This window comes from Myotis brandtii, unplaced genomic scaffold (assembly GCF_000412655.1).
Source record: "Myotis brandtii unplaced genomic scaffold, ASM41265v1 scaffold581, whole genome shotgun sequence".
Classification (NCBI taxonomy): Eukaryota; Metazoa; Chordata; class Mammalia; order Chiroptera; family Vespertilionidae; genus Myotis; species Myotis brandtii.
The window spans coordinates 1,765,216-1,789,322 of record NW_005370182.1 but is presented as its reverse complement, the minus strand read 5'-3'; the positions used below and the strand labels follow the sequence as shown (position 1 = coordinate 1,789,322).

At 35.5% G+C, this 24,107-nt stretch overlaps 1 long non-coding RNA gene across 1 annotated transcript; it reads right to left on the bottom strand.

Annotated features, from left to right (window-relative positions):
* Positions 1-1,580: 1,580 nt before the first annotated feature.
* On the bottom strand, positions 1,581-20,914 carry LOC106728276. The gene is made up of 3 exons (XR_001364556.1): positions 20,903-20,914; positions 12,138-12,140; positions 1,581-1,656 (listed from the first exon to the last, which is right to left on the bottom strand). It is a non-coding gene; the product is annotated as an uncharacterized LOC106728276 (long non-coding RNA).
* Between the last annotated feature and the right edge of the window lie 3,193 nt (positions 20,915-24,107).

The window sequence follows — 24,107 nt, the reverse complement described above, 5'->3', positions numbered from 1 at the left end:
GAACACAACGGGGAGGGGGCAGGAAAGAAAGGCTCAAAGCCAAAAACTACAAATCCAGCATTTTCTTATTGAGTTGGGACAGATTTTTTTTAAGAGGTTCAACTGAAAACTGGAAATTTTTTTTAAGTCAGCTTCTTAAAAAAAAAAAAAAAAGGTGAAAAATTACAATAAACTCTTCCCAGAACTGCAACAAGAAGGATTGTGACAAGAAGCTACAGCCAAAAATGAACTAATTTTCTCACACAACATTGGCGAAGGAGAAGACAATCTAGTATACAGACTAAGGCCATTATAGCAAATACACAAGGGGAGTGAAGAAGAAGGAATAAAAGTATTTGCATAAAGGGACAAACATCAAGGTGAAGTTATACCGTACATCCATTTGTAATGGGCCATATAAACAGAGGTCCAGCCCTACCTGGTTTTTCTCAGAGGTTAGAACATCGGCCTGCAGACTGAAGGGTTATGGGTTTGATTTCAGTCAAGGGCACTACCTCTGTTACAGGCTCAATCCCTGGCCCTGGTTGGGGCATGGGCAGAAGGCAACCAATCGATGTGTCTCAATGTGTCTCATGTTTCTCTCTCTTTCTCTCCCACTCCCTTCCACTCTCTCTTTAAAAAAATTTAATGGAAAAAATATCCTCAGGTAAGGATTAATAAACAGAGGTCCAAATATCACTCCAACAGCACATGGCAATATAGCACAGGACTATGTTTTCAAACACAACCTCAAACTGTAGTTTGATGTGGTAGGGCCAGCTGAAATGCACTAGAATTCTGGGTGACCAAGAAACATCACTGGAATAGCTAACTGCTCCTGGGCTCCAGATTGGTACCACCCAATAGAAACACACTGCAATTCACATGTGTAATTTAAATTTTCCTAGTAGTCATATTTTAAAAAGTAAAAGAACAAAGAAAATAAATTTTAAGGATATGTTTTATTTAACCCAATACACAAAATATTATCATGCCAAAATGCAATCAATATATTTTAGACATGTAATCTAAGATATTTTAGATTCTTTTCATCACACTATGTCTTTATAATCCATTGTGAATTTTACACTTATAGCACATCTCAATTTGGATGCTAAATTTCCACAGGTAATATTTTATTTGTCTTTATATTTATAAAATGTACATTTGAAAAAGTAAATTCACAGATCCAAATTGTGTTCCAAACATCTGTAAAAGTTTTCTAGTAATTGATGGGAATATTCATTTTTTAAATCTAAATTTAAATCAATAAGAATTAAATGTCTGTTCCTCAGTCACACTGGTAACATTTCAAGTGCTCCATAGCCACATGTGACTAAAAGCTTTCATATTGGACAGGTCAGAAAACTAGAAGCAGGTGGGGTAGCCATGGATAGGCTGTCTAAGGGAGGAACACATGGTATGATGGTTTAAAGCAGTGTTCTTGAACCCTTGAGAGTGTCATCTTTTATGACTCTATATCATAGTATTTAGTATTTTATTATGCTAATAGTGTGATCTTCAAAATATTTATTTATTAAATTGATTGGAGTGACCTTAGTCAACATGAACATATAGGTTTAAGGTGTGGGTTTCTATGTTACTATATCTGTATATTGCACCATGTTCCCACCACCCAAAGTCAAATATTCTCCTGTCACCTTACATTAGGACCTCCTAATAGTGTGTTTTAAATAATAATTTTATCACAATTGAGGGCAAAGAACTATCTTTTACAATTATTTTATAATCTTTACAGAATAAGAACATTATGATCAATAAACAATTGATCAATTGATTGATTTAGTTGATTATGTTGCAATTTTTCAGACACACACAAAACATATTAAATACTGAAACGACAAAGGTTATTCTCATCAGTGCCCCAGAAAAAAAGTCTTATAGGGAAGAAGGAAACATTGGCTGAGATAAAGAGGAAAGAATTTCTAGATATGAAAATAGGAATCAAAGGGTCACAATAAGTTAATTCTAGGAAAAGTGAGATAAGAGGAGTATGAAGTAATTGCTATTGGGGTAGAATAGAGCATACAAGTCAGGATATGCCTTAAAGGGTGGTCTACAGTGTTGAAAACCAGTCTTGAACTACAACATTAAACGGAGGACTTAATTTGATGTAGTAGCCATTGTACGTGTAGAAAAGTAAAAGAAGTGGAATAATAAAAGTTAATTCTTGCTGTGATGTATCAGATCCAATAGAGGTAAAGACAGTCTTGGCACTGCTGTTCATATCAGTGGAAATGGATGGGTAAATCAGAAGGTGCTGCAGTTCATTCTATTAGAACTGGCCATGGACAGAGAGAGTAATTATTTAAGGCTGTTCATAGAATTCCAAATGTGCCTAATTCTAGCCAGAGAGATTTTAAATACTGTGTAAATCTGGCTCCAAAGTTGTTTCTGAGGTACCCTACCCAGCTGCACATATGGCAGAAAATGCCTGCAGTCATTGCTGAAAACTCAGCTTATTTAAATACCTATTTTTCATATATCAACAGATTTTTCCAGCGGAGGAAATGGGGGCAGTGGAGTTCTGGGACCTTCCGACCCCTCCATAATGAACACTGTTTGACAGTCTGCAAATGATTTAATAGTTAGACAGACAGGGTCTGTAAAGCCAATAATTTCCATCTCTGTAACGTTGTGAAATATAAACACATGTGATGAATTGCGTGTGGATGGATTAACTTTCTGAGCAACTCTACTGAGCAAGGATTCAAGGAATGGCCAGGCAGAGGTCTGCCTTGGATTGAATTATTGAAATTTATTTTATTCACCCTTATTTGTTTTGCTAAGCGTAGGCTGTGCCGTGCTCTGCATGACCGCAGTGAGCCCGGTGAGCTCTGACACAAGGAGGTAGGTTTTCCCCTCTTAAGGAAGGAGAGCTGCACTCAGGCACCAGCAGAGTGTCCACCTGGAGCTCCCTCTTTTCTGGGTCTTATGACTCCATCAGGCAACACCTCAGCTGAATTGTAACATAAGTTAAGTTGGCCAACTCCTAGGCACAAAGTTTTCAGTGTCACAGGTCACACTGATCCATGCCCCCACTAAAACCATACACCTAGGCCCTATTGCCATCACAATTCACCATTTCTGCCTATCAATCTCTTCACTCTCAGATAAGCTAATCCGTGCTAATAGGCTTGTTGGTTTGTTACTTATTATTAATCCTAGACAAGATAATACCTTAACTAGCTTCAAATGTACCAAGACCTTTAAGTGATCACTACTAAAGAATTACAGATGCCAGCAGCAAGCCAGTTGTAAAGACAAATAGAAGAGACTGGGTTACTTAGCATCCTAACTAACACTTACTAGGCAGAGACCTTGTGCAGTTCTAGCTAGGAATAACTCTGCCCAAATCCTGATGCGTACATTCTACCTAGTCAGTTTATACAATAAATATACACTGACCACCTAATGTATAGTGAGCACTAGGCTAGATATTAGCAAAAGAAAAATGTCCAAAGACATGGTTGATGTCATCAAAAAACTAACAGTCAAGCATGGTAAATAAACATAGTAAATAATAATTATTCTATAAGAAATCATAATGTGCACAGTCCAATGAGAACACAGAGAAGGGAAAAGCCAATATGTTTTGGAAGATTAGGGAAAGATTTAATGTCAGAGATGAAAATTGGGCTGAGTCTTACCAGATGAGTAAATGAGTAAAGTTACTAAGCAAAATAAAGAGCATTATAGGTAGCTGAACGGGGGAGAAGAAAGGATAGGACAGACAGACAGAGCAGGAAGGGAAGGTGAGAGAGGGGGAGCGGGAGATAGAGAAAGAGAGAGATTGACTGAGATTCCCAGGAGATTTAATCTGACCAAATAAAATTGAGGCAAGGCAATGGAGGAAATAGTGATTAAAGTTCTCTCTACCCCCTGAGGGAATATTCTCTTCACAGTATGAAGAGAATAACTAACTAAAAGAGAGGAAGTAGAATTTTCTGAAAGAACTTGTAATGAATTTGCATCTAACCCCAATGGGTCTAGTTATAAAGTAACTTTAGTTCCTTCTTGGTCTCAAAAAATCCAATTACTGGAGTTGCCTTAAGAAGAATGTGCATGTCTTTTTAACTATATAGATAGAAAATACTTTGTAACTCTAACAATGATTATTAATAGATCAAAATTTATTCTGTGAAATATCATTGAATGCATTTCAAAGAGGACATTAAAGTCATTTTATATACTCCATTATAATGAAATAACAGTGAACTATGTATCAGGCACTATCTAAGCATTAAATGTATATTACCTCATTTAATCCTCACAAGCACAATTAGGTACTGTTATTAAGGTCTCTATTTTACAAATGAGGATTCTCAGGCATAGATAGGTAAAATGACTTGTTCAAGATCATGCCGTGGGAAAGTGGCAGAGCTAGGATTCAAACCACAGTGGTCTGTTCTCAGAGTCCAAGTTCTTTATTACCACACGATGTTATTTCTTGTAATGATGGAAAGGGAACTACCAAATGTGTCAACTCTGACAAAACAGAGAATCTGAATAAAAATTTTTAAAGTGTGATGTTCCCCAGTCGCCATGTCATTGGTCAAATGCCTACCTTATGCCGTTGTGACCGTCTACTAGAAAGCTCCAGCTTACACTGTGATGGAAATGAACAAGGAAGCTATACTCCAGTGACTATGATTAAACTCTGAAAATGAATCTTCTCTAACTCAGAAACATTTATTGTGTTACCCTTTTGTCCTAGTAGATACATTAAAACTTAAACCACTCCAGCCACTGAATAATGATCCTCCCTAGGGTGACATAGGCGTAGCCTCCCCCAACTTAAGTCAATGCTGACAACAGAACCTGCACTAATAGGAGCCAGATGGTTTTTAAAAAGGGGGACTTCTCTGGTCCGAAATAGAAAACACTTCCATGAAACTTAAGGCTGCTACTTCCACCCCAACTCTATCGTTTGCAAGTTTCTCTGTATGCACACGTGCATACATAATGTGTTATGTATGCATGGTTTGGGGGTAATGCCTCTTTAAAAGAATAAAGAGAAATTACCCAAAATAGTTGGGTAAGAATTTATCTTCTACTTATCACATGTAAATTACTCCACCTTTAGTTACTTACATGGGGTTTTCTGACTGCCCTACTTTCAGGACAGGAGTGAAGAAGCTGAGTGCTACATGTGCATAGCTGAAGAATATGTTTACTTCTGAAAGAAATCAGTCAAGCTGAGCCAAACTTCATTCTCTTGCTGTAAGGAAAGCAATCACTTTGTTAGCAAACAAGGAAAAAAACTTGACTATAAGTTGCTCAGAGATATCTGGCTAGTAAATATAGAAAGGAATTATTTAAAGCCAATAGAATGTAGTTTATTCTCTCAATGAAAAGACCCCAATTATTTTCTGAAGCTAATATTCTGCTTGAATACAAAGATAGCTAAGGTTTAAAAAAACAAACAAACAAAGGAATTAGATGTTAATCTCAGTTATCTCTGCCCAGAAATCACTCTACCTTTGTTACCTTAGTCTCCTCTTTTGATAATTGACTATGATAATGTCTTATAGGATATTGTGGAAATAATAAAATAATAAGCATACATTCAATATTTGAAGTTGGGCCATTGATAACTAATACAAAAACAATTAACAATGCCATAGAAATTGCATTCTTCAGGCTCATAGTTTCAGCAGAAAAGACATTCCACTTTCTATGCATGAATTAAGCGAGTATTGTAGCAAAGTAGATAAAACACTATTCAGGGAAAAATGTTTGTCTAACAAACAGATTCTTCAAAATTTGTTAAGTGTAGATGATAATATAGAGCAAGAATAGGTAAAATTGCACTTGATGGTAACTATGTAAAGATCTGTAAAGGAGAGAGAGTTGGGGTGGTGGCAAAAGCAAGAGGTTAATTATCCCAACACCACACATTTGGTTTACACATTGAAAGCCATAGACAAAAAGCAAGCAGCTGCAGGAACTCATCACATTGATTTAATTAGCTTTGAAGATGTGTACTCTGATCTCCATGTTGTACAATTGTGAAAGTTTACTTAGATGAATGGCTGAAAGCACAGTTACACATGCTGCTCTATTTCAACAGAATTAAATCTTGTGTGTGGGGGGAAAAACACAGGAAAACATCCTTTCTGTAAATGTCAGCCATCTTCTTTCTTCTTAGCAAGTCTTATTGAAAAATACAAAATTTGAAAATTTTACAATGGGACAATGCAGCTTCTGAAAAGGATACGCACCACAGTGAGTTCCTTCTTATGATCTCAAATTCAAAAAGCGACGATCTTCCTAGAAAACACAGGTGGTGGCATGAAATGCATGCCAAGATGTCCTCTCTGAGGTTCTGGGTGCCAAGTGCCTCAATGATTTCTAACAAGCCACACAGTGAGATATGTAGGGGACTCATGAGTGAATTCACCTTGATATATACTTGAAGTTATTCTTCACGTAAAAATCAAAATACTATAAAATCTGGTTTAAAATATTTTAGAAATTGTGTAGAGGCTGATGCAAAAATGAAGTCTCACTTGTAAGCATTCCTAGGAGAGCTTTCCATTGTCAGAACCTACTCTACCTAGACATGTCTCTAAAACTTCTGGAGGATTGACATATCCATCCCACAGCACATTTCCAACTCAAGTTCATTCACAGATGATGGAACTATGACAGTTGCATTTACCTCATTGTGTTTCCTGCAGAAAAATAAATCAGCCTAAAAGGATAAACTCTGGACCATAGTAGGCTCCTGAATTTTCCTCCTCCCATGAACACATTGAATGCACATCTACACACAGGGAAGTTTCCTCTGAGGAAAAAACAACACAACAACAACTTGTTGAACGATTCATCCAGCAACGGAGAAAATACCTACATTACAATGGGTAGGAAAGGCTGAGACACATAAACCCCAGCCAGCACAGCACCACACAATCCAGAGGGAACCTCCAGCTCCTGAGGAGCTAAGGGTTTGGACCACATATATCTAGCACCCCAACTTTGAAGGCCTCCATCTGAGGAACGTGCCCCTGATCACCTAGCCAACAGGGCTTGCATTCGCAAATCCCACAGGATTACAGCAAAAATAAAAGCAGTTTTTAAAGGGGTGCCAAGGCACACCCTGTGGTTATACACTCAGGCTCAGCACAGAGGAAGCAGGGGAAAATGCCCATCTCCAGTCCTCCCTGGAAGGGGTTGGATTGCATAGTTTCCCAGATGCTACCTGAAGGTCAAGTCTCTAAACCGATTGCATTGTTTATGGAGGTACTGACTGCAATCCTCCATTTTGGGGCACCCTAACTACAGAGAGCACTACAAACAAAGACAGAGGCTCAGGTAATCACAATGATTTGAGAGACAATCAGGAACTCTGGCCAGGCTCATTGACAAGGTTCATCTCCCCCTTTATCTGATATGCAGAAATCAACACAGAGTCACAAGCAGACAGAAACGGAAGAAACAAGGAAATATGTTCCAAAGGAACAAGACAAATCTCCAGAAAACAATCTTAATGAAACAGAGATGAGTGTTATTTACCTAGTAGAATGGGGTGAGTGGGTGGATATGGATGTGTTGTGTGTGTGGATATCCTGGAGGGCATTATGCTAAGGAAAATGAGCTAGAAAAAGGCAAATACTGCATGGTATCATTCATATATAGAAACTAAACAGGAGTAGAATGGTGGATGCCAGGAGGAGGGAGATGGGGAGATAGGGAGTGGTGGTATGGTGACTAATGTTGATAATCCTGTATTGTATAATTGAAATTGTTTAAGATATTAGAACTTTTTAGTGTTTTCACCATCACCACCAACAACCAAAAAAGGTAAATATGTTAGGTAAATAAAAATTTGTGTTAAATCAATGGTGGGAATACTTTCACAATGTATGCATATATCAAATCATATTGTATACTTTAAATATATCACAATGTATTTTGTCAACTACACCTTGATAAAATATGTTGAATTTATTATCAGAGAAAAGCATGGGGGATCAAAGTTTGGTGGGGTTTTGGGGGGGATTTTTTTTGGCATATGTATAGCCAATTACTGCAATGCTATTTGTTTAAAAAATTATCTTTTCTCCACTGCCTGGCCTTATTGAAAATTAATTAATCACATATGTGTGGGTCTATTTTCGGACTCTATTCTGTTCCATTGATCTATATTTATCCTGATACCAATGCCTTGGTTATTGTAACTTCAGAATAAGTCTTGAAATCAGGTAGTTTAAGTCTACCAACTTTGTTCTTTTACAAAGTTGTTTCAAAAAGTCTAGATCCTTTACATTTCCATAAAATTTTAGAATCTGTTTATCAATTTATTTTTTTTAAAGTAGTCTATTGGAGTGTTGACTGGGATTCCACTTGTCAATTTGAGAATTGACATCTCAACAATAGTGAGTCTTCTGGCCCATTCACATGGTATCTCTATTTATATGTCTTTTTCCCCCTTCTTTTATCATTAGTATGTAATTTTAGTGAAAATACCATATACATTATTATTAGACTTATGCCTAACTATTTCATGTGTCACATGTATTGTGTTGGCTCTGACTCCTGGAGGTTATATGAATTAGTGGTGTCCACAATGTTCTGTCATCAACAGCCATGCTCAGCTCCTGTAGACTCATACCTATGGCTTCTTTTACGGAGTTAATACATTTTATATTTGGTCTTCAAAATAAATTTCCTATTTTGTGCTATTATAATTGGCATTTTCTTAATTTCAATTTCTGATTTTGCACAGAAATACAGTGTATTTTAGGGTATTGATTTTATATGCTACCATCTTACCAGACTTATTATTAATTCAAGTAGCTTTTTGGTAGATTCCATCAGATTCCATCAAACTGTCTACACTGACAAGCATGTCATCTGTGAATAAAGACAGTTTTACCTCCTCCTTTACAATTGATCTGTCTTTCCTTTTCCCCTCTTGCTTTTTGCATTGGCTAGAAACTAGGTCAGGACTGAATATAAGAATAGTGGAAATATTTGTATTGTTCCTTATCCTAGAGAAAACACATTCAGTATTTGACCATTATGAGATCAGCCAAAGATTTTTCTTAGATGCCCTTTAGCCAGTTGAGAACAATCCCTTCTATGCCTAGTTTAGTAAAAATTTTTTATCAGGAGTTGAATTTCTATTTTTAAAACCCCTTTTTATGCATATATCGAGATGATTATATTATTGTTAGTTAATAAATAAATTACATTAATTGATTTTACATGTTAAACCAGCACTGCATTTCTTGGCTAAACTCTATTTAGTGATGATGTACTATACTTTTCATAAATTGTTAGATTTGATTTGCTTAATTTTTTTTAGAATATTTGCATCCATGTTCTTGAGAAGTAATGATTTATAATTTTCTTTCCTTATAATCTCTCTGTCTGGTTTTGGAATAAGTATAATAGTACTATCAATGAACAAGTTAGAAACTAATCTCTTTTCTTACATTTTCTGGAAGAATTTGTTTAAAATTGCAATATTTCATCCTTAAATGTTTGGTAGAAATCATTAGTTAAGCCAGAAGGGCCTGGAGTTTTCTTTGTAGAGAAAATTTTAACTGCAAATTTAATTTCTTTAACAAGTATAGGGTGATCCGAGTTATCTACTTCTGGAGTGAGCTTTGGCAGTTTGTGTCCTACAAGGAATTTGTCCATATCATTTAAGATGTTGAATTTATTCCTATAAAGTTATCCATTTGATATTTGTCGACATTGTAGTCACATCATTTCTTTTATTCTTGAGATAGGTAATCTATGTCTTTTTCTCTTTTTTTCTTAATTATTAGGATGAGAGACTTATTAATTTTATTGGTCTTCTCAAAGAACCAAGTATTGCTTTCATTTATTTTTCTCTCTTGTCTTTCTGTTTCCTATTACAATGGAATCCCACTGTGATCTTTATTTTTTTTTCTTCTGCTTACTTTGGGCTTAAAGTTGCTCTTCTTTTTTCTTAAGTGGTCGCATTTAATTTTGATGTGTTCTATTTTCATTTTTATTCAATCCAAAATAATTTCTAATTTCACTTTTTATTTCTTCTTTGACCCATAAATTATTTAGAAACCTGTTATTTCATTTCCACATATTTGGGGATTTTCCCGATAATTTTCTAAATGTACTGAGGTTGTGGCCCAGAATATGGTCTATTTTGGTAAATGTCCCTGTGCACTCAAAAAGAATGTTATTCTCTTGTTTTGGGGGGAGAGTATTCTGTAAATATCAACTAAGTCAATTGGTTGACAATATTTTTCAAGTCTTTAGTATTCTTGTTGACAATATCAGTGGGCTGAGGCAATCTTAGCACTCACATTTCGCATTTCTCAGGGATCATCATCCATCTTTGCCTGATGTGTTTCTCATATATTTCATCTTATTTTCTACTGATTTCACATGGGATGGTAAATGCAGCCACTGTTACTTCATCTTGCTTGGAAGCAGAAGTTGAAAAAGTATATTTATTTGTTATAGCTTCCAATTTTGTTTTTTAAATTGCATATATAACTGTAGGTATTTTGTTATCAACAAAGAGATATACTATCTCTGGGTATGAAAATAATTTCTTATAGGAAGACAGAATTCAATACTGTGCAAGGAGCCCACTATAAAATTCTTTAACACTCCTCCCAACCACTTCATTCTTTAATGAAACTGTGAGAAAAAATATTCATTCAACATTTACCATCTTCTTAGGCTAAGCTTTTTACTAAAGATTGGCAAGAACAAAGCCAGATAAAGGGCCTCCTCCCCTGGAGCCCTATTCTTTGAGTTCAGGAGAAGAAAAGAATTGAGAGGAGTTTTAACCATTTCCTATCAGCAAGATATTTCCTTATAGTCTTACAGTATTCTCTCATGAAGGAGAAAGTAAAGGAGCTTTCCACATTTAATATATTATTAGCCATGTAACTTAAAACTTGCTCACATATATTTATAATAAAAAAGAAAACTTTTAATTTGATATACGAAAGTGTGAGTTAGGAAATTTTTAAGGCAAGCAAATGACGGTGAAAACTCCAGTATCTCTCCATATTTTTAAGACTTAGGATGTGAACAAAAGAGAGAAAGAAAAACCCATCTCACCTAGCTAAGGAAGCATGTAAGCAAAGGGTATCAACTCTTTCTTTCAGGAGAGTAGAATTTCAAAGCCTTATAATTTGGTAGGGAGGAGTAAGGGGAGAGGGGTCAACTGATACCACTGAAGTTAGTTGAAGATTTGGAAAACCATAGATGAGAAAATCTATTTTCCACTATTTTTCCTGGTAGTCATTTCTTCTTCTCTTTCTCTTTATCATGAAGTTTCATTTTTTCATTAAGATATTATAAGTAACTTGCATAATAAATAAGATGATGTGAGCTCATGAGCCTATTTCTTAATTTTATACATACAACTTTTGCTGATATTTCAATTTAATACTTGGACTTACAATGATCAGATACATTACTAATACTTACAATGAGATTGTTCTTATGAAAAATGTTCTATTAATTTTGAGAAACATAAGTTTAAAACTTTGTAATATCATTTGGATGTGTCCTAGAGGTTAATGATTTTTCATTTTCTTAAGAATAAACAAGGACATTGTCAATGAGCAGTATGTCCAGAATCATAAATGGTACCAGTAACACGAATAACTTTAGGGAGGGCGTTCTTGCTCTCGGTGATAGGGCAGCAGGAGCAGCTGCGCTGTGTTTGAAACAGGAGCACAGGGTATCAAAGGACACAAGCGTCATGCTTGATTTGCTTAGAAAACATCTCACTTGTTTTGAGCTCCATTCGAAAATGAACTCAACATATTAAACCCAAATCTAAGTCACTTGAAATTCCTTACATCCATATCTCATCCCTAATCTAGTAGAAAAGAAAAAATTTCAATCAGAATAAATATATGCTAAGAATTTATGTGAATTACTATGTAAAATCAATATAAACCTGAGAGCAGGATATGTGACCTATGTCCAACAATATTAAACCTCTGAAGTTTAGAGGACTCCTCCATAGTGGTGTACCAATATGTTTTGTATGTAGGATGCATGACTAAATTATTTTAGACAAAATGGACTCACATTTTTGGGCAAATCCCAAGGCTGAAGATTAGAAAATTAAATTAAAAATTTGGGTGAGTCACTTAAATATTTTTGGAGTTCACCCTCTGGACCTTAATAAACTTATCAACATATTAAAAGTGCTCAATTGTAAAGCAGTCTTCAAAGTTTATAATATCATCTTAGAATCCTTTCTAACTCTGAGAGGATAAATTACATGCTAGTGTCTGGCATATGGTAGGCACTTAGTAAAAGCTGAACATACTGAGCATTCAGTGAATGAGTACCCACCCTTTAATAACAAGGACTATACCTCTCAGACTCCAGCCCTTTACAGTTACTAGTTAGATAATATTCATATCATTGTTATATGGAATCTAAGTAATTGAAGATTTTCTAGAAGTTGACAAAAGGTCACATTAAAAACTTTATTTCATAACCCCTTCTTATTACTTTTAAAATAACAAAATCTATATAGAGTTCCAAAAATAAAGTTATATATTTCAGGTAGACATTCCATACTCATTTGCACCTTCACTTCTTTACAAAATATTATTGAGCTTCTATTAAACATTAGACATTATACTATGTCCTGTGAATACAGAGTAAAAAGGTGGTTCTTACAAGCAAGTGTTCACCATTGACTGAGGAGATACAAATCTAAAGTAATAATTACAATACCAGTAGGAAACATGCCAGAAAAAAAACACATGTTGCAGATTCAAAGAGGAAGGAATAATTAAGTCCAGACAGGATAATAAAATATTTTATTAAATAAGAGTAGAAAAGAGTGGAGGAGATACCTGAGTTGAGACTTTAAAAATCAATATAATTCTGTTCATGAAAATAGATGTATATTGGAAAAATTATGCAATATTATAAAAATTATCTGCATCTAAAATTCCATGTTATCTTAAAAAAGAGGTAGAAGGAAAAGATAAGAGAGAGCAAACGTGTATTAAACACCATCCCTCAAATAAGGACACTCAAATTTGAAAATGAGCTGAATAGAGATTAATTATAACTTTGGATAATTTAAAGGAAACCACTTTTAAAAATTATACTTTCCAAAAGAGCAGAGAACATATAGGCAAATAAAACATAAATAGATGAATAAAAATGTATAAAGAACAACAAGGAGGGAAGTATAAAAGAATTGAAAGGAAAGGAAAATATGACAGGAATACATGCCAGTTATTTTTTTTTTTAATTTGCAGGCATACGATGGATAATCAGTTCATGTTAAAATACTTTTGAATTGAATAAAAAAATTCAACTAGATACTATTTACAAGGAACACACCTTTAAAAAATATCATAGACATCTGAAAAGAATAAACATAAAAATGAGGCAAATGCAGAATAATTTTAGGTGTTCCAAAATTAACACCAGAAATAATAGAGATAAAAATCAGATAAATCATTTAGAAGAGTGATATTTTAACATGGTAAAGGGTAATTTTACAATATATAAAGATAAATTACATATGCTTTTGTGCTCTAATTTATTTCTCATTATATATTTTAAATACAATAAATTGAGAAAACTTACTATTGATAATTATTCTTGAACAGAACAAAATTCAGAAGTATTAAATTTATCTTTCAAAAAGCAATAGTAAAATCAACATTTATTTTAAAAATTCAAATCTTTTTTTAAGTAGAAAAAAAGTTTTTTCAGGGAAAAAGAAGTCATTGCATTTAGAGAGAGCTAATTAAAATTTGAAAGGTAAGCCTCCAATAGTCAAAAACAATCATGAACATAGAGAACAATATGAGAGCCAGACTGTACTCTATTGCTCATGGAAAATTTGTAAAAAAAGTAACAGTGTGCTGGAACACAAAGCTCAATAAAAATGGGACCAAAGCAATAATTAAAAATATAATAACCTTTTTCTAAATTGAAAAGAACTCCATATGTACATTGAGAGGTCACAGATTTTACAGATTACACCATTGATAAAAGCACTCATACTTTCATATATTTCCAAGTTTTTGGAATGCAAGGACATAAAAAATATTTCAACTATCTCCCAGCTGGACTGCAAATCATCTTTGCCATTTCTAACACAGGGCCTTACACATAGGTGGCTAATTAGTTAAATTAATACTCAATAATTATGTATTTTATGATTTTAAATTATTGAATATTTGACATGCCACAACAGGAAAAAAATGAGATAATTGAGATAATATTTGTCAATATACTTTTAGATTATCCAATGATAAGGGTTTTATAAAATCAGTATGCTATAATTTTTATTATTCCATGATCTTAATCAAAAATTCAAAACTGCCTCTGACTTCTATAGAATTACCTTGCTTTGGAAGTACTTATCTCTACTTAGCAAACTAACACCTTTATTATTTTTGTACTAATTTTACAAACCTGAATATTATAGTAGTGCTATAGACTAAATGTTTGTATGACCCACAAATTCTTATGTTGAAATCCAATCCCCAATGTGATAGTATTTTGAGGCGGGATCTTTGGGATGTGATTAGGTCATGAGGACACAGCCCTTATGAATGTAACTAGTGCCCTTATTAAAGAGACCCAAAAACAGCTCTCTCACCCCTTCTGCCATGTGAGGACAAAGACAAAAGACTGCTGTCTATGAACCAGGAAGCAGGCCCTCACCAGACACCAAAACTGCCAGGGTCTTGATCTTGAACCTCCCAGCTTTCAGAAAGTCAGAAATAAATGTTTGTTATGTAAGCACTCAGTATTTTTGTTATAGTAGCCCAAATAGACTAAGACAATTTTATAAAATACTAGAGGCCCAGTACCGAATTCGTGTGTAAGCACTCAGTATTTTTGTTATAGTAGCCCAAATAGACTAATACAATTTTATAAAATACTAGAGGCCCAGTGCACGAATTCGTGTATGGGTGGGGTCTAGCCGGCCAGCCCAGATAGGGGCCAATCAGGCCAGGCCAGCTGGGGGGAGGGGCCACAGGTGGTTGGCTGGCCAGCCCCGCCCCCTGGTCAAACTCCCGGTCAAGGGGCCAATTTGTATATTAACCTTTTATTATATAGGATTTGCCTCACCTATCTTAAATGTTTAATATCTTGAATTTTAAGTGACATGAAACTTAATTTTATATTTCCACAAATTTTATAGATCTCTCCCATCACGATTTTTTCTATTTCCATCACATACACAGAGAAAGGTAACACTTTAAAATATTTATGCTATTTCATTAAGTATTTTGTTGTGAAGATACAATTTCAATAGAACTTTGAGCATATTTCTTTGCTATAAAGTTATCTTTCTACATCTTTAGTACATCTCAACAGAAACTTTGCAGGCCAGAAGGGAGTGGCAAGAAATATTCAAAGTGATGAATAGCAAGAACCTACAACCAAGATTACTTTATCCAGCAAAGCTATCATTCAGAATTGAAGGTCAGATAAAGAGCTTCACAGATAAGGAAAAGCTAAAGGAGTTCATCACCACTAAACCAGTATTATATGAAATGCTGAAAGGTATCCTTTAAGAGGAGGAAGAAGAAAAAGGTAAAGATACAAATTGTGAACAACAAACATGCATCTATCAACAAGTGAATCTAAGAATCAAGTGAATAAATAATCTGATGTACAGAATGAACTGGTGATTATAATGAATCAGGGACATAGAAAGGGAATGGACTGACTATTCTTGGGGGGGAAAGGGGAATGGGAGATGCGGGAAGAGACTGGACAAAAATCGTGCACCTATGGATGAGGACAGTGGGTGGGGAGTGAGGGCGGAGGGTGGGGTGGGAACTGGGAGGAGGGGAGTTATGGGGGGGAAAAAAAGAGGAACAAATGTAACCTGAACAATAAAGATTTAATTAAAAAAAAATGTTTAATATCTTGAATTTTAAGTGACATAAAACTTAATTTTATATTTCCACAAATGTTATAGAGCTCTCCCATCACGATTTTTTCTATTTCCATAACATACACAGAGAAAGGTAATACTTTAAAATATTTATGTTATTTCATTAAGTATTTTGTTGTGAAGATACAATTTCAATAGAACTTTGAGCATATTTCTTTGCTATAAAGTTATCTTTCTACATCTTTAGTACATCTTAAAGGGATATTCTCATGTTCAAATTACTATTGACTTTATCCTTAACCACAGATTGTACATAAAATTCTTGCATAAATTTATGTAGAATAACAGAGACTTGCTCCCACAAATTGTATTAATTGCCAGGTGAGCCCTATGTTTATTTTTTTAAAAATATATTTTGTTTTTTTTACAGAGAGGAAGGGAGAGGGATAGAGAGTTAGAAACATTGATGAGAGAGAAACATCAATCAGCTGCCTCCTGCAGACCCCTACTGGGGATGTGCCCACAACCAAGGTACATGCCCTTGACTGGAATCGAACCTGGGACCCTTCAGTCCGCAGGCCGACGCTCTACCCACTGAGCCAAACCCATCAGGGCAAGCCATATGTTTAAATAAACATGTATATCTTGGGACATTGTCCCAAATTCAGAATAACCTTATCTGTGTAAAATTGTAGGAGTACGCACTCTTTATCAACAAATGTCCCTTCATAGGATCCTGCAAAGAGCTTATCCCTGATGATACTGGAAATAACTTCTTTGGAGGGAGGGGGGGAGGTGTGAGGGAGGAAATAAAATACTGAAGAAGAGAAAAAACAGCAAAGTAGTAGTTTGCCTTTGAAATTTGGATCCCAAGTCATTCTGGGAGTTAACAGAAAAACCAAAACCTTTATCAGTTCACAGTACACAGCAAGTAGTAGTTAGTGTAGTCTATTGGTCAGTGTACTATTCAGAGCCCTCAGTGAATAATAATGGCTAACAACTGTAGCTGGGTCTCCCTACTGAAGACTTTCAGTATCATTCAGGAGAGCCCTTAAGGAGAATCTGAACTTAGTGACCATAACGACCAGGCATTCCTTAGGTATAGGTGCTATTCAAAAGTTTGACTTATAGGCATTTATGTCTGTTTAGTATAGTCTTAAATATACTAAATGTCCTTGACTGAAATTGAATCAGAATTTTCATACTGTATTTTCAATCAACTTCCTCTGAACTTTGTTGTGAAGAATTTCTTTTAAAATTCAAAGTCCAAAAAAGTTTCCTTCTCCTAAGCCATGGTTTGCTTCCTCTGGTCTGATAATGAAAATTAACTAACTGACCAAGGCTCCCTTTTCCCTCAGAACCAAATCTGAGGCTGGATAACAGTAACTACAGGCTAGTCTCCTGCATCTATCTTTTATGCCCTGCATTTGACTTTCTGCATCTGCTTATGGTTCCCTTCTTATTTTCTACATCTACTTTATCATTATTATAAACGCATGTTTCCATTGAAAGATGTTTCAAATCCTTTGTGGATCGTGGTGGTGAATAAGTAAGGAACTAAATGAGTACTTATGGTCTGTCTCTTTAATACCTTGATCCACTTAATTTCTCTATCCTCTGTCCTGTCCCAAGGCATCCCCTCATCAGTAAATGGCTCCATTGTCTGCCCAGATCTCAGGCCAGAAATCTAGGAATCACCTATAATTTTTCTCTTTTCATCACCCTTCACACAATACATCAGTAAATTCTACTGGCTCTTCCTCTTAAATACATCCTATTTAATTTTCCCCCCTCCATCTCTATTACTTCTGTCTTGGAATACTTTTGTGCCATTTCTCTTCTGGATTACTACAAGAGCTTACTAAGAATTCTTCATTCTTTCCCTTTTATTTGACTACATTTGTTTTGTTAAGACTTTATATTTTTAGAGAAGTTTTAGGTTTACAAAAATATTGCGAGGAAGGTACAGAGATATCCCATATATCCCCTACTTCCACATATGAATTCCCTCTCCAATTATCAGCATTTCCTTCCAGAGTGGTACATTTGTTACAATCAATGAATCTGCACTAACACATCATTGTCATACGAAGCCCATAGTGTACAGTAGGGCTCACACTTGGTGTTGTACATTCTATGGGTTTGAAATGTGTAATGAATGACATGCATCCACTATTATAATATCAAACAGAGTATTTTCACGGCCTAAAAATCCTCTATGTCTCACCTATTCATTCCTCCCTCAACTCCCAACTCCTGGCAACCACTGATCTTTTTACTTCTCCATAGTATTGCCTTTTCCAAAATGTCATGTAGTGGAATCATACAGTATGTAGCCTTTTCAGATTGACTTCTTTCACTTAATATAATACATTTAAGGTAGCTACATGTCTCTTCATGGCTTGAGAGTTTATTTCTTTTTAACACTGAATAATATTCCATTGTTTAGATGTACCACAGTTTATCCATTCACCTACTGAAAGGTGTCTTAGTTGCTTCCAAGTTTTGGCAATTACGAATAAACATCAGTGTGCAGTTTTTTTTGTGGACATAAGTTTTCAGCTTTTCTGAATAAATAACAAGGAGTAGGATTGCTCAATACTGTAGTGAGAGTATGTTTAGTTTTACAAGAACCTGCCAAACTGTCTTCCAAAAGAGCTGTACCATTTTGCAGTCCCACCAGTAATGAGAGTCCCTGTTGCTCTACATGCACTTACTTTATTAATAGATTAATCTTTTAAAATATAAAACAGGTATTTCTCTCTGTTGTTTAGCAACCTTTTGTTGGGGTTCAGTACACTTTAAATAAATACAAAGCTTCTTTTTCTGGCCAACAATGTCCACAGAATCTAGCCACTGCCTATGTCTGTTCCTTCAAGCGCAATGACCCAAGCATGCAGGCCCTCCTTCCTCAGACATGCCAACCTTGTTCTCATTTTCCCATTTGTTGTTGCCTCTTATAGAGAGGCATAGGACAGGAGTTGGCTGAAGGCACCTGCCCCTGCCTTGACTTTTCCAAACAAGTCTGAGCCCCTTGGTGACTACTTAGACATGTCCTTGATTAAAGGACACATGTGCTTTCTTAAGGATACTTACCCTGCTGATAGTATCTAATAGTTAATTTGAGTTCAAGCTGTTGTTACAATAAACGCCTAAGGAGACAGGCAATAGGGGGTTTTTGGCTCCTTATGCCAACTAGCCCCTTAGCCTCTCTTTCACAGAAACATGTGTCAGAGTAATCATTCATCCATCGTTCAGGGTCTGCTGGTCAGTTCTGGCAAAGTGGTGCCCCATGTGAGGAGCTAGGAACTGCAATGAGATGCCAGGGAATCCTGGAAAACAAAAAGTAAGAAAATGAAAGTAACTGCACTGTAAGTCACTGGAGCCCGCTTGGGATTTCCAAGTTTGAGGGAATTGTTTCTCAGCTAAGAAATTCACTATCTCTGTTATGCTTCTTAAGAATGTAAGTATATTTTCCATTGGAAAAAGAAGCCTTTCCAGGTAAGGAATGAAGGTTACTTTCCTGAGAGATGGCATGAAAGAAACCTCAAGACACCTGTAGGGACCTCAACTTAAGAAATGCACCCCAATTCAAATTGTAGGTATTGCAGGCAGAGCCTGGTGGCAACTGCGTAACTTGGCTTCTTGGCCCTAGAGTAAACTTTCTCATGAGATTCCAGCAAAGCATATCTTTAAAAAATAGCCTATGTAATCAACTGTTATTCTTGTTATGTTCATGCAAACAATCAGGCCAATTTATAACTAGATTTAATAAAGTAAGTAAATTAGTCTTTAATAAAAAATAAAGGTGATTTTAGGAAGAATTATTATTTCAACAGAAAATTATCAAAAACTGTTCTAGCTTTTGCCCAATTATACTAAATTTTATAACACAGTTTGTCTCCACCAGATTACAAGCCCACTTACACCTGTGGAATACCACCTCAAGGCACCATTCCCACCTCCTTCTGTGCTCAGGCCTCATCGTCCCTCTGACAGAGAGCAAGGACTTCTTGGCTCTGAGAGAAACCTTTGACTTGTCTCAGCACAAAGCAGCTACAAAGAAACCTGGCGTCCCCTTTCCATGAAAGAATTCAGAGCCAAGATCCTTGAGGGGGATATACTAGTAGTAGGCAGTTAGACATGAGCAGAGCAAGGACGATAGGCCAACTAGAGGAGAGATGGACTCTGAGACATACTTCTCACCACTCTAACTACTCTGAAGCTAGGAATAGAGGAACCTGTGTAAAACTAACCTTTGATCACAACTTATTAGAAGGAATTCATAGTTTTCCTGTAATAGAAGGTATAGAGATAAAGGAAAAAGAAAGTGAAGTACACAAACTGAAAGGGTATGTGTAAGTTACAAAAGGTATATATAAGTTACAGAAAGTATATATAAATTGTAAAAGGTATGTATAAGTTATAGAGGGTCTGTATAAGTAAGGAAGAACTAGAGTTGAGGAAGTAAAAATTGTGAGAAGGAATATAAAGAAAGGAATATAACAGGAAGAAAGAAAATTAGAGTAGGAATACTTAAGAATAATTATAAAAGTTATAAAAATGCTTATAAAAGTCATAGAAGGTTTATTAAAAATCTTAAAAGAAATTATAAATATACTGAGTAATAAATCTGATAAATAGATCATCTAAATTAATCTAAAAAGTAATCATATTATTTTAAATCTTAGAACACATATACTTATATGTGAATAGGGGTTTAAGTTTTTCTTAAAGTTTTCTTTTCAAGGCCTGTGTGAAGTAATTAGGGAAGTGGGTCAGACTGACCCACCAGGAGTCAAAACATCATCTTATCGCCTAACAATAACTGATGTCTACAGACCCCAGGCCTGCACATAGCTACGTTCCTCACCCCCTTCCCCTTTATAATCCTATCCTCTACACCTTGCTAGAAGGCAAGATTTAATGCTTGTAAGCACCCTGTCTTCTTAATTAGACTAACCATTGCTGTCATTGTAATTCTCTTTGTTTTTCTTATAGTCTACAAAATCAGAACTCGAGCAGTGAATGCTCTTCGTGAACCCCGCCATTCCAAAGCAGAAAGTTCGCCACCTCCCTCTGTCTTCTACAGCCAGCAAAACAAAAAGGGGGGAGATGTAAGGAGGCATAGGACAGGAATTGGCTGAAGGCACCTGCCCTGCCTTGACTTTTCCAAACAAGTCTGAGCCCCTGGGTGTTAACTTAGACATGTCCTTGCTTAAAGGACACATGTGTTTTCTCAAGGATACTTACCCTGCTGATAGTGTCTAATAGTTAATTTGAGTTCAAGCTGTTGTTACAATAAAAGCCTAAGGAGGCAAGCAATCGGGGCGTTTTTGGCTACTTATGCCAACTAGCCCCTTAGCCTCTCTTTCACAGAAACATGTGTCAGAGTAATCATTCATCCATCGTTCAGGGTCTGCTGGTCAGCCCCGACAGCGTCTAGCCAGAGCACTGTGCCCCAGATTGTCTTGTGGCTGCCTTCCTCCTCTTTTCAGTCTTACCAGCCCATTTCCAGTTATGTCTTCTCAGCATGTTTCCCCTCACTGCCACTCCCACCAGCACCAACATCAAACTAACATTGCCAACTCCCATTACTTGCCCACTCTTTCCTCAGTTTAATTGTCTTCATTATACTTATCCCCATCTCTGTCTTATTCTATTTGCTTATTACTTATTTATCTTCTGCCTTCCAATATGAGTTTCTTGAAAATGAGGGCACTGTCTTTCACGTGTATGACTTTCACTTCCATATCCAAGCGCACACATACCAGGTGCTCAATAAATATTCATTGAATTACTGAATATTTAATGTTTTTAAATGTAAAGCTCAACTATTTGAATTAGACCAGTGAGAAATAATAAAGACTAGTAAAACACACTGCCTTCTAAAAGCTAAAATCTATTTGGAAGGACAAGGTCAATACCTACAACACAATTAAATAAAAAAAAACAAGGGCGACCTACAGAGGGCAAACACTTTGCCACTGTAAATGAGTATGGCAAGTTCAATAAACAATTGAGAAAGCAGCCTGTCTAAAACTTGTGGTGGACCAGGATTTGCTGCCCCTTGGAGGGTAGGCTGACAAGTGTGGAGGTGAGTCGTTAGGCCGCCTGTCCTATAGAAGAGGCAGACAGATTACACCCATTAAAAACCTGACTCTGCCTTCTATTTACTGGATTAATTTCTCTGGTTCTTATTTTTCTTACTTATAAAACAGGAATAATGATAATATCTAATTCATTCAGTCATGTTTTGAGAGCATTAATCAGGCATTAATCTAGAAATAATTTAGTTTTGACTTAAAAAGACAAAGGCCCTATTCTCATTAAGATTCCTTCCTAAGAGGATATTATAATAATAAACATATGTGCTTATTATGTGAGATAAGGCATGAAAATGTTTAGCATAGTGCCTGGTACCAAATAACCACTCAAAAATTTAGTTATTATAATTTTATTAGGTGTTAGGAAACATTGTAGGCGTTGGAGCAGAAAAAAAACAGTGTTTTAGAAAGAATAACCTATTAAAGAAATAGAAATGATTAGAAAGGATTGAGATTAGAGGTAGGGAAATAAATTAAAATTTTGCAATTTATATGGTGTCCTATCATGCTACCAGATTAAGTATAATTACAAAACCATATTCTTGATTTTACTAGGATTGTTATAACCTCCTTTAGGGTAAATCAGTTGCCTTGCTCTTGCCAACAATGGATTGTGGTAATGAGCTGTGTCTTGGTAGTATACTTAGAATAAAGAATAGATAATAAATATAGCAAAGATCATACTATATCTCAGCATACTCTTGATTTTTATCTACTTACTAATCACAGCTGTCTAATATTTTTCTCCCAACATTAAATAGTTTCTGATATCTTAGAGTTCAAATATTAATGAAGAAGAAAATATTCAAGCATATTATAGAAAGTGATGGACAATCTCATGTGAAAGTTCAAAGGAGGAACAAATGGCTGGGAGAGAAGACTTCATGAATGGGATATTCAAGAATGAGTAGGGAGTTTGCCCGTCATAAAAGGAAGAAGAAATAATAGCATTCTTTGCTGATAATAATGGTAACCACTAACATTTATTGAGGGCTTACTGTGTATCAGTCACTGTTCTACATGTTTTATATGGATTAACTGATGATCCTAATAATGAACCATAAAATGGCTACTATTGCTCTCCCTGTTTTGTAAATGAGTTATTAAGTAGCTTCCTATGGGCACATAGCTATGAAGCAATAAAAGATGTATTTGAACTCAAGGAACCTAATTCTAGAGTCTGGGCTCATACTCGCTTTGTTTTTTATAGCATGTACTATATTCCATTAACCTCATATCTAATTTGGTGTTCTTTACAAAAAAAAATGTTAAAAGGGAAAAATAAACAATTCTAAGTATAATCCCTATCTATCCAGCCACCTCCAATGATAGTGGTTCCCAAACACTGACTTGCCACATGTTGTGAGAGCAGAGGGTATAATCTCCTTACTTCCCTTTTGGTCGTGGGACAGAAACATAAAAGGCTTCTGGGCCGCAATCAATTAGATTTGGAACAAGATATCCATCCCTGGCAATCACCTGCTACTTCATCTAGCAAAGCCACCAAAAGTCTTGCTGACTTGAAAGAGCAAGGTCAGGCAAATAAATACTGGAAGAATTTGGGAGATGCCCGGTTTTAACAATGGTTCCTTTTCACATTGGTACAGAGCAGAAGTTATACATTCATAATCATTCACGGCAGTGTAGCCTGACTGCGAGTATCGGAATGTCAGAAGTGAGAAGGGGATTTAAGGCAAATTATGAATATGTTGGTTTTATCAGGAAAGTAAACCCTCTATCCATCAAGGAATACAAGCACCCTTTCAGATGAGTGGAATATACTTTCTATATTATTTTTTTTTAATGGTGCTTCTTTATCTATCTCAATTAAATAACCAATACATACATACATACATACATACATACATAAATAAATAAATAAATAAATAAACATGTAAAGATAAGAGAAAAATATTTACAGCTAAATCCAACTACAAAAACTTTCTTAATATTCCACACCTGGAATATAATCCAGTAATTAGTTTTTAGACTTATTCTAATGTGGCCATCTAATATTTAACTTGCTGACTTTAGACAAAAATAATCAACTAAATAAAATCCCCTAAAATGAACAAAACCCTGCCTATTTCCACACTTCCATTCACATGAGAAATATATCATTTTGTAATACACTGCCTGAA